This window comes from Somniosus microcephalus, chromosome 21 (genome assembly GCF_052327205.1).
Source record: "Somniosus microcephalus isolate GS21.2 chromosome 21, FLI_Smic_1.0, whole genome shotgun sequence".
NCBI classification, from domain to species: Eukaryota; Metazoa; Chordata; class Chondrichthyes; order Squaliformes; family Somniosidae; genus Somniosus; species Somniosus microcephalus.
The window spans coordinates 65,742,125-65,754,358 of NC_141007.1; the positions used below are offsets into that span (position 1 = coordinate 65,742,125).

Consider the following 12,234-nt stretch of genomic DNA (forward strand, 5'->3'; position numbering starts at 1 on the left):
TCTTGCCAGGAGAGCATTCCAGAGCAGCTCCAATACAAACTGGGGGGAGGGAGGGAGGGGGAACTGCACATTCAGAGCAGCCAGGAAACCACGCTGCAATCTGAGAGTGCAAACTGTAATGCAGCCGCTCTGGGACACGTGGGGAGGTTCCCCATAGTTAATGTCACTGGAGCAGTGCAGCAGAAAGAGAGACCCTACTCACCGGTCTCCAAGTGAGCTGTACAGACCTTTTAAAAAAAAAAATCAAAGAAATATATCGGTACGATTATCATTTCCTTCTATAGAAAGGGGGAGTAGAATAACAGAAGAACTGTGTGTCATTCTCTTTCTTTGATATATTTGTGATGCTCTTTGCGCCATTGTGTGATAACATTTGAAAATGAAAGGGGAAGAAATAGTTTGCTGGGCACTTTTCAATAAAGACAATGCACCTTAAAAGTGCCCTTTCTGCTGTCACTGGCAGATTGAATAAGTGATTGGGCTGGGAGACGGAATGATTCAGCCAGGCTTCCAATCCTGATCAGTGTCCAATTTTGGAAAGTGGCCACATTCAGGTATTGGGTTGAGGATAGAATCAGTCAGGTGTAATGCTTCTCACAGGTTAATGGCTCCCTGACACTCTGTATAGGGCTACACAAGATGAATGAGGTTCCGTTAGATTAGTCATGGTGCATATTCAGCCTTTGGTGACATCAATTTAGTCTGGAAAGGGTTTGCCAGTTGGTATGCATGTTATACAGATCATATAGAGCAGTTGTCACCTAACAGTGGCTGGAGGTCTGCCTTGCTCAAGAAAATAGCACAGTATTCCTGGACGAGAGTCTGTGTTTGCAGTTTCTAACATGATCACATGCTTTGCTTAGATTTAGTGAAATTAATCACTATTTTTAAAGTCAGTATTTTTTGTCTTATGTCCTGTGAAGCGCCTTGGGACATTTTACTACGTTAAAGGCGCTGTATAAATACAAGTTGTTGTTGTTAGTAGCTCTCCTAAGGTGCTGCTCATGCACAGTCCAGGATGTGGAGCAGTGTTTCTGATTTACCCTCAGTCCCACTCTAAAGTCCCAGATGGACATTTGTCCCCTACCATTGACACGCATTGACCTCCTGCCACTGTTATTTAAGTAGGAGATGGTAATTCCACCCCATGCAAGAATTGCTGCAGTCTCCAATGTGATGTGTTACCAGCCCCCTGACTGGCAGCTGGCCTGGTTTATGTTTCCCACTAGTTCTGCAATGTGTTTTTTGCAAACAAACAGGAATCCTATTTAGATTTGCAATTATTCATTTTGACACAAAAAAAATCGTTTAAAACAATAGAGTCCTAATTCTAAAAATCAATCAGAAAGGAGATAGCTAGCATGGAACTACTACATTAAAATACCATTAATATGTGCCACCCCTGAATAACTTCATTAACAATTCCCATTTTGAGGCATGGTGGGAACATTGGACAGGCATAAAAGCTGCAGAATTAGACTGGTGTTGCTGATAGCATTGCAGAGAGTGCACAGGAAAATGAGGGCAGCAGAGTGTCCTCTGATTGTCGTCTGCCACAGACTGCAAAGGATATTGGCTAAAAGAAACATTACCCAATGGTTGGTATCACAAGGGCTTGGTTAAATTAAAGAATTTATAGTCAAAATGTTATAATTAGAGGTATAGCTTATTATCTTTAACTAAATGTGTTCTATTATATTACATACCCTACACTGCCACAATATAGGACAGAGGCCAAAATGTAGATTTTATTAGTTTACATTTTTTAAATTCTACTTACCAATGCCATCTAATCAGTAAGAGAGGTCCTAAGGTGTTAGTAGATGTTGGAAGAGGATGTCTTGTGGGACACACAGGGTCACTTTGATAATGAATTCAAGATATTTTGGCCCAGAATTTGCGGTTGTAATGACGGCGAAACTATCAGCACTCGCCGTCATTACTGTGTAAAACTGACAGTAATTTCTGGCGTCTGCACAGGCGTAGCTAAACGTAGAAATCCGAAAGTTGCTGTCAGTGATACCCCGCTCCTCCACAGGGTGCGCTGTTGCAGTCTTTGCAGATACAATCAACACAGAATCAGTGATTTGACGTGGACTTCAACTTTTTACACACTATTCTCGTTGTAAAAGCCATTGAAAATGTTAACTTTGTTGAATGAGGTGTAACTTGAGTTTTTAATGGTGTACTAAGTCATAATTACTGAACAACCTCTCTGGCCCAGAAAAACTCATTTTAAAAGTGTGGTGTGTCATTTCCTCCATTCCATGATAAAAATTCCATGATCTTTAAAATAATAAAAATTAATTTTATGTTTTTTTAAAAGTTTTTAAATGATATTTCAGCTTCTACCTTAATCCCATGTATGTCCCAATCTTTATTTTGATTTCTGTAAAATGATTAAAAAGTGAATTATAATCTGTGCTTTTTACTTCCTGGTTTGCTGTCTTTGAGAATTCTTCAGTCTGATTGGCTGCTCAGACTGCTTGATGACATCACTGTTGTTGGACGCCACAGATCCCAAAAAGATGGCACCAGATTGAAAGTCTTGTTGGAATGGGGGAATCGACGCTCTGGGGCCCGCTAAATCTTTGTGGGCAGCTTTCTTAGAGGTCAGCAGCGAGCGCTGTCGCTCCACCGCTGACAGTAAAATCCAGGCCAATGATTGAACTACCTCACCTTTTAAAAAAGGTTCAAACTAACTTTCACTTTTGTTTTCTTATTCACATCCAACTTAGAAAAAGATATCCAGAGTGTCCTCGACAGCTCAATTGGAAATTGCATTGCCCAATCTGGAACGAGGCCACACAGATCAGGGCGGACCCTAGCCTGTGTTGAGTTAGCAGATCTCATCTCCCTGCTGCAAGTGGTCCTGGCACCCCTGAGATAGGAAGGAAAAAAATCGACCACAGGTCCTGCTTGCACTTCAGTGATTCCTGCTAGAACATGGGAATAATTTTAACTTTGGGCAATGGTGCAAAATGGGCGATATCGAGTTGGCTGTTCATTATACACCACGCCCAATTTTCTTTTCCATTGAACTCATGATAGGGAATATCGGGCAACGTATAATGGACAGCCAAATCAATATCACCCATTTTACACCATTGCCCAAATTAACGTTACTCCCAGTGTGTGTGAATGTTGGGTGAGGAGAATGTCGGGCTTGGCTATGATGGTTGCCACAGTCGAATAGCTTGCAGACACTGATGATCTGGGCTTCCACATGAAGAATGGCACTTGGGGAAGATACCAGAGGATCGGTGACACCCATTGAAAGATAAACCAGCAAGAGTCATTACCATCAGGAGAAGATGGGTAATTAGAGGAAATAGAATATTTTACAACATTGACCCTGCCTTTAAACAATGGCCTTTCTTTGCCACTGTAGAAGATCAGTGCATCACCTCCATCCTGATGACAATTTTGTGGTGTGCTGATGTGTTCTGATGCAATTTCCATGTTGTGTGTTTGGAAACAAATGAAAAGAAGTTTGCCATACACTTTTGCAATGCCCTTTTAAAATTCCTCTGACTTTATTAGTACACAAAGATCTTCTCAAGTAACACTTGCAGAATTTTGCTGCAAGAGGAGCTGCACCTTGTCTTTCCTGCAATTGACTGAAACGGTGATAATCATTTGCCTTTCTCCAGACATTTCTCACAGGGATTCATCACCATGCTGTTCTTTCTCTCAGGCGCTCAGTGATTCTGACGTTTCTTACAGAGATTTACCATTGTTTTTATTTCAGGCACTTGTTCGCAGCCTCATTATTGTAGGATTCACGAAGACTGTCTTGTTTTAGCGTGGCTTTGTTCTGGCAGTTTTGTTTGTCACTGCTCGAATTGAAGTCAGTATTCTCATGACTGTCACAGATTTATCACATCGCAATACAGGAAACTTTGTGCTATCCGGCACCCACGGGACCGAGCTACTGCCGTTGCCTCAAAACTTCCAGATAGACCAGCGTCAATGTTATCAGATAGGAGCTTTTCATCTCCGTATCTGACAACAAAGACTGTTGCTTAGCAACAGCTTGTCAGCACTCGGCCCGTGGCTTGGAAGCGTCTCTGAAGCTGTTGCTAAGATACAGAGACGCTTTCTAGAGCCTGCCGTATCTGACCACAAACACTGTTGCTCAGCAACAGCTTGTAAACACTCGGCCCAGTAGCTTGGAAGCGTCTCTGAAGCTGTTGCTAAGCTACAAAGACGCTTTCCAGAGCCTGCCTGTGAAAAGAATGGTAGGAGAAGAAAAAAAACCAAACGGCTGCTGATTTCTGCCGTTAGATCGAAGTTGCCGGACATTCAACCTCCGGATAGCACAAAGTTTCCTGTAGTATCATATTCTGGAAAGTATATAGAGGGTGACGGCAGATACCATGATCGCTAATAACACATGCAAGAATGGTAAACGTCAAGCATGGTCATACTGCTGAAGCACATCATGCCAACAGGCTCATTGTATAAAAGTATACTCTGGGAAATCAAATGTAAATAATATCTATAATGCATATACCACAATTAAACCATTACTACTTTTAATTCAAAGTCACTTCATTCAAACACATTTTAGCACTAAATTCCTACTTTGCTGATTTATTTACGTAACTTAATTGCTCGATAATTTTTTTGTGAAAAAAACCTACTTTGAATTCTCAGGAATAGACTGTATAAAACTAGAGGTATTATATCGATAAATATAATGAACAGATTATATATACTCCCTCCTCCCCCTTCCATCTTCTCCTGAAATAGTGCAGTTAACTGTCAAGCTTGTACATGAAGAATGGCAACTTGGATAAGAAGCTGGCCATTCTTCATGAGTGCTGTACAGAGGGTATCACAGCCAACTTTAATCCTGCCCTCCCCTGTCATTGACATGCACTTCAAAAAGAAAGACTTGCATTTATATAGCGCCTTTCACGACCACCAGACATCCCAAAGCGCTTTACAACCAATGAAGTACTTTTTGAAGTATAGTCACTGTTGTAATGTAGGAAATGCGGCAGCCAATTTGTGCACAGCATGGTGATAAGTTTTAGTGATATTGCTTGAGGGATAAATATTGGCCAGGACACGGGATAACTCCTCTGCTCTTCTTCGAAATAGTGCCATGGGATCTTTTACGTCCACTTGAGAGAGCAGACGGGTCCTCGGTTTAATGTCTCATCTGAAAGACGGCACCTCTGACAGTGCAGCACACAAAGCTGGGTGGGAGGGTAAGCTGTGAGGAGGATGTCGTGAAACTCCAGTACGATTTGGACAGGTTGGGTGATTGGGCAGAAACATGGCAAATGCACTATAATGTGGATAAATGTGAGGTTATCCACTTTGGTGGCAAAAACAGGAAGGCAGATTATTATTTGAATGGCAATAGATTGGGAGAAGGGGAAGTGCAAAGAGACCTGGGTGTTCTTGTGCACCAGTCGCTGAAGGTAAGCATGCAGGTGCAGCAGGCGGTTAAGAAGGCGAATGGTATGTTGGCCTTCGTAGCAAGAGGGTTCGAGTACAGGAACAAGGATGTCTTGCTACAGTTGTACAGGGCCTTGGTGAGATCGCACCTTGAGTATTGTGTGCAGTTTTGGTCGCCTTACCTGAGGAAGGACGTTCTTGCCATGGAAGGAGTGTAGCGAAGATTCACCAGGCTGATACCTGGGATGGCAGGAATGACGTATGAGGAGAGATTGTGTCGATTGGGCTTATACTCACTGGAGTTTAGAATATTGAGAGGGGATCTCATCGAAACCTATAAAATTCTGTCAGGCCTGGACAGACTAGATGCAGGAAGGATGTTTCTGATGGCCGGGGAGTCCAGAACCAGGGGTCATAGTCTAAGGATAAGGGGTAAGCCATTTAGGACTGAAATGAGGAGGAATTTCTTCACCCAGGGAGTGGTGAACCTGTGGAATTCTCTGCCACAGAGGGCGGTGGAGGCCAGTTCATTAAATATATTCAAAAAAGAGTTGGATATATTTCTTAAGGCTAAAGGGATATGGGGAGAACGCAGGGACAGGGTACTGAATTTGGATGATCAGCCATGATCTCATTGAATGGCGGAGCAGGCTCGAAGGGCCGACTCCTGTTCCTATCTTCTATGTTTCCCTCAGCACTGCACTGGAGTGTCAGCCTAGATTTTATGCTCAAGTTTCTGGAGTGGGACTTGAACCCACAACCTTCAGAGGCGAAAGTGCTACCCACTGAGCCACAGCTGATACTTGGAATTTCCAGTAGGAATCACTGAATATTTCCTTACATAGGTCAATTACAGACTGCCAACTTGGTTAAAGTTAGCTAAGTCAGCACAGACGTGGGATCAAACCTGGGTCTTTCCCATTCTGTATGGCTCAGTTCAACACTGGGCAGTCGCTCTACCAACTGAGCCACTGGGGCAACTGATGCTCTTATCTTATGTTTAACTTACTTGCTGTGCTCTTCATTATTTATTTCAGCCCAGATGGAGGCACCTGCTCCCAAAAGTCTGCCAACACTACCTCTGTAACCAGCTGCTTGGAGTATACAAGAGCAATCCAGGGAAACATAACCATCAATTTTCCAGTGGCGAAGTCCCAAGGGTTTTACTCAGGCCTTAAACAAGCCAGCTGGGCTCACAAATCACCCAGATGAAGGGTTGCAGTTTGTAATTCTGCTTCTTACTAGAACCTCAAAACTCTGGAACTCCTTACTTACCTCAGTATTAACTTTAACCTACAATCAACAGGGATTCAAAACCGAGCTTGACAGCACTTAACCACTACCTCTTGATTTATTTTGTATTCCCTCTTTCCATTTTCAGTACAAATTGGTGATATTCTGAATGTTACTCATTTTGGAATGTAACATAATAAAGTAATATATATTTCTTAATAAGACCTCCATTCTGCATGTATATCCAAATGTGGGTAGATACTCAAGGCTGCTACTTTTCAACGTGCCCACTGGATGACTGTACTACCAGCATAAAACAAGGGAAATAGCTCTGGTACTTCTAGTAAGGGTCTGGTGAAAGAGCTGGGAAATGGGATTATACTAGATAGTTGCAGTTGAATAGACAACACTACCACAGACATGATGGGCCGAAATTTCAATGATTCTGAAATGCTCAACTTTCTGAAAATCTATGTAGTTATAATATATCGCGTAAATCAACATCTCTGAAATTGGGGACGTGTGAACACAAACATAAAAGGCTGAGAGAAATTTTGTATGAACGCATTAAATAATTGTACAGGAACAGTACCAGTTGGAAAATATACCCCACAGTCTCTACTTTTCTCCACAAAAGTGTTGATCTTTATATAACTAGTGGCAGTGCACTGTCATGTGTCAGGTAAGTAGAACACACTGACTTTCAGAGTCAACTATGGCACATACCAGTGGCAAAAGAAAAGTGAAATCAGAACAGTCCCACCAACTCCTGAGCAAGCACTGCTTTAAGTGCAGATACATGGGAATTACAGCATTCTCAGGGCATAATCCCATCTCAGGACTCAGGCAGTAATTGGAAACTGCAGCTAATTATATTATCTAAACCCCCACAATTAGATTATTGCTTTGTAATCTCTCCTGTGTAAACATTATTCTCTATTGTATTTTTCAGAAATAAAAATATATACTCTTATGTAATAATTATTTATACTAGTAAGGCAAAAAAGCAGCAAATTAATAATTTAACACAGTTCCCCCATTAATTCAGTAGATGATAGTGAACTTTGACCTGGAAACACAGGAATTAATGCTGGATTACAAAATGTGTTTTTCCAGAAGTGCAGGGTGGGGGGGGCGGGCAATAATTTACTGATTTATCTAATATCTAGAATAAATTTACAGTTGCTTCATCTTCTTGTAGTTTCTTTCCTATCATTTTTTGTGTTCTCAAAATACACTTGCTCACCAAAATATTAAGACTGAGGTTTGTAATTGGAAAGAGAATCTTATTTGGTAAAAACAAATCATTTGTCTGTTTAAAAAAAAAACTGCATGTTAATAATTAGTGCCTTCAAAGCACGGGCCTTTAGTATGTGAATTCTTAACAGATAATGGATTATTTCTGTTTGTGAATTCGCTGCATTTATGGTAGCATTACAAATCCAAATGGCTTTTTTAACTAAGGGAATGGCCCAGAAATTCGGGTCGGAGGCTTCCCGCGGGTGCAAGCCTCCGACCTGCACTTAGCTAGCGCGCCAGCCGTTGAGCTGTGGGCCCGCGTGGGATTCCGATCCTGGGCCTGCGCCAGCTGCCGGCGCGCAGTGCTTGCGTATCCCAGGGACGCAGTTAGTTCGAAGCGTCCCCTGGGATCACGTGGGCCATGGAGAGCCAATGGTAGCAGGGAATCTGTATTCATAGATTTGACAGGAAATCCTGTCAAATCTATGAGTACAATACAGCCCCAAAACATAACTAAAACGTCAAATAATTTTTTTTTATAAATCACATTTTTAAAATAACTATAAATTACATAAAATAACTATTTTAAACAATAATTTAAATTTTTGAAAAAATTAATTACAGTTTCTAACAGGGCTAAAAATAAACTTACCTTTAAAGTATTTAAAAATAATAAACCTGTGGAAAAAATGTTTTAATTTTACTTAATTCACCACTTACCTTGTTAAAAGCAGGCTTTGCGACTGCTTTTTATAAGCGTAGCTGCTGGAGACTTACCCTCCTGGAAAAACCTGGGAAAAAAACGGAAGTTCCAGGTGTATGCGCTGCCTCTCCGGCGCACGCGTTTGACCTGTAAACCCCTTCCTTTAAGGGAACGGAAGTGCAGTGCATGCACGAAACCGGCACTTTCGTTGGGCCTACGCGTGAGTACCCAGCGCGTACTCACCTGTGGGGACCCGAAATTCTGGCCGATTGTATGTACAGGAAACTTTTTTTTATTCGGCACCGACGTGGTGCCGGTTCATCAAAAATTTCGGATAACCGAGAGCTATAGTAAAAGATACGGAGACCTGAGAGCTCCGTATAAAGCAACAAACCCTGTTGCTTAGCAACAGGTGCAGAACAATGGCCACAAATTCCAAGCGTCTCTGTAGCTTAGCAACAGCTGCAGCCACACCCTTGCACAGCAACAGATCGAGGAAGGCAAGTACAATATGAAGTAAAACTTACCTGAACCTACTCCTGAATTTTGCCGGTTAACCGAGATTTCCGGTTATTTAGGTGCCGGTAAATCGAAAGTTTCCTGTAGGTTTGTACCAACTTATTTTGCCATAACTACTGTAATGCCAAAATGAACAATCAGATGCAGCAAAATTAAAACTGCCCTACATTTGCACTAATCGGCCTTTATGTAATTTTACTCCAAATAATTTGGATTTATATTGTGAAGTAGGTCATAATTGGAGGATAATTGGGTTACGCTCGTAAGCTTTTGCAACCAGCAATAATAAATAGCAGCATAAATGGAGTTTATTTAATAGTGCACTTAACACTTCTATTATAAAAGTGCACAGCGTGTATTAATTAACCTTTTACCTTTTACAGTTATGTCTCACTATTCACTGCAACTCACTAAGCCACTTACAAAGGTGCACACAAATCTGTCCAAGAAAGCAAAGTGTTGAAAATAAAGATTTCAATATTTGACAGCACATTAACAGAAACTTCACATGAACATTGGCTAAAGCACACAAGTGCCTACGCCTGTGTGTTAGTTGGTATGATTGGACTAGGATGAGGGTGAGTGTGAGGGGTGGCTAGTGAGATGGGGAAGTGATAATATAGATAGAGAGGGATGGGTGGAGGTGCAAGGTAAGTTGGTGTGAGTAAGGATGTGCAGGAGTTGGGTAGGGAAGGCAGAGTGATGGGGATGTGATGAGTGGCACAGCAGGATGAGGTTGAGTGTGGCTTTGCAGTAACGTTTCGTGATCTACTGAGATCATTGAAAGGTTTGTGCCACTGCAGCCAGGTACTCCTGAGGACATTCCTGCTTTTGACCTCCTGTGCAATGTGCAACCAGGCTGCGTTATTCTCCTGGAGAGGTCTCTTCCGCCCCTGGGAAGGGAAGAGAACCTCCCTGCGTGCATATGGAGGGAGTGTGGGAGAACCTGGGTGCAGCCCTGGACCTTTGTGCAGTCATTGTCAGTGTTTGCAGCACCTCAATGCTGTAGAACACTGACAACACAACTGTCAAAGTAAATTTGCTCATGGTTCCTTTAAGGAAACCTGCTGACGATGGACTGATGTCATCAGACCCGCTTCCTTCAACTGGCCGGGAAACTCGCTGGGCGGGCTTGACAAGCCCAATCAGGGGAAAGTCATGTCGGAGGCCAGGATGGAGCCAACAGTTGGGCCGAGACCCACCACCGATGTCGCCCACCGAGGTAGGGAAAATCGCAGTCTAAGTGTTTGGGAGGCGTCACAGCAGATCCTGATCTTTCCCTTCCCTGAGATCCGCACATACATACTACCAGTAGAGATCATTAAATAATAAGAAGGAGCAGGAACCTTGGCTAATTTTTCCCTCCCTAAACCAGAGGACACATGTTCCTACTGTCTCCCCCAACTAATATTAGCTAATCCAGCACAGACCGTAGCATGAGCCTGGGACCTTTCTAGTTGGTATGTCTCAAATACTCACTGCCTAAACTAGCTGAGTCATTGTGGAAATCACTTATTAACCAGACTTGTTTATATCGTTCAGTGTTACATTTTGAAATAGGGCAAAGCAGTGAGAAGTTGCTTTAAGTGAATGTGAAATTTGGAAACAAGGTGCACCTCCTGCTAGTAATAAGGATACCTGGCAGACTCATTTCTGAAGTCCCATCTTACACTGAATATGTGTAGCAGTGCACGCTGCTGCCTTGTGCTTATTAGGAATCAGAGATGTGGTGGTGAGGAGATTCTGCCAAGTGCTGCTTAGACAGCAAGGGCTCTTACAGCAGCAACTGCAGTCATGTTGAAACCCCGCACTCTCAATAATTCCATAGTATAACACCGCAGAGACGAACTATACTATTTCATTCTCTTTTGGAATAAAGTGTTAGACCAATTAATCAGAGTCATCTTGAGAATTATACCATTGCTTTAATTGTTCTAATATAGTCTTTTAGACTGTGGAGCCATTGTTCTTTCTGGTGCAGAGACTAGCGGCACTAAATTATTTTGAATGTAGAGGTTTGAAAATATATATATATATTTCTAAACTGAACACCTACTGTAATTTTTATTTGGTCAGTTTAATGAGTTTGCAAATTTCCAGCATGGTTATAAATGATCAGAGGTTAAGGAAATTCTCATTTAAAAAAAATGGTAGATAGGGTCACAGGACAGTGGGATTCGTTTTGCTGAATGAAACGCACAAAATGACTAAATAAAATTACAGTTGGGGATAAATATCTGTGTTGTTGAATCTCTGAATTTAAGAATTTAAAACTTGGTCAGCATTTGTAGGGAAAGTATTCTCAACAACAGTCCAATACTGTAGTTTTAATAAAATAATCTTTGGATTGATTTAGTAGTTTCACTTCATTCAGACTGTGTTCGTGCACTGTTTGTGTAGCAGGCTTTGTCAAATCTGCATTATGTACCCAGAGATCCTCACTTATTATTAATTCATAGAGCTGCTCCTTAGGTAATAATGAGGTGCTTGCACAGGAGTGAGTGAAGGATAAGAGCCCTTGTTTCTCCTCAGTTAAAACATCTGTCTGACTCGCCTGTGGAGGAGCGAAGGAGAAAAGGTCACGTTGGATGATGTTTGTTCTTAGCATTCATGAGTAAGACTTCATTTCCATAGTACGTTCGTCACTGCACTAGTGTTAGAGACAATCCTTCAGGGTCTGTTGCATCCAGTGTTTTTGACCTTCCTGCGTTTGGTATACATCAGTATCTGGCCTCACAGACACTTACTCAACCCTTTCACTGAAATTTAAAAAAAATACAAGGCATGAAGATTCATCAAGTGCCATTTTGTTATAAGACTGAATTATTGATGAGAAATCAATTAAACATGAATTAAGGATAATTTTTACTGTAAATGAGGTAAGGATAACAGTTGATATGCCTGTCAACAGAAAGTTTTGTGCAGTGCTCAGGAGACCTGATCTAATTTTAGAGAACTTCACAAACGTAAGTAGATGATGAATAAACAAGAATAATTCACAAGTTACTGGAATACTTTACTTAGCCTGAAATAAAAGCTGAAAATGCTAGAAATACAAAGCAGGTCCATTAGCCTCTGAAAGAGAGAAGACAGGTTAACATCCTGGCTAAAATTTCTACCCAAACCAT

General features: G+C 41.6%; 1 protein-coding gene across 6 annotated transcripts in view; it reads left to right on the forward strand.

Moving 5' to 3' along the window:
• The window catches only part of LOC147102895 (endonuclease V-like), a 305,524-nt gene that overhangs the window by 104,652 nt on the left and 188,638 nt on the right, over positions 1-12,234 (forward strand). Inside the window, exon 9 of one of the 6 annotated variants that reach the window (XM_085963802.1) lies at positions 6,450-7,761. The exons of the other annotated variants lie outside the window; for them this stretch is intronic. The gene's annotated coding sequence lies outside the window, so the exon portion shown is untranslated. Of the gene's footprint in view, positions 1-6,449; positions 7,762-12,234 lie in introns of those variants that run through there. 6 annotated transcript variants of the gene reach the window in all.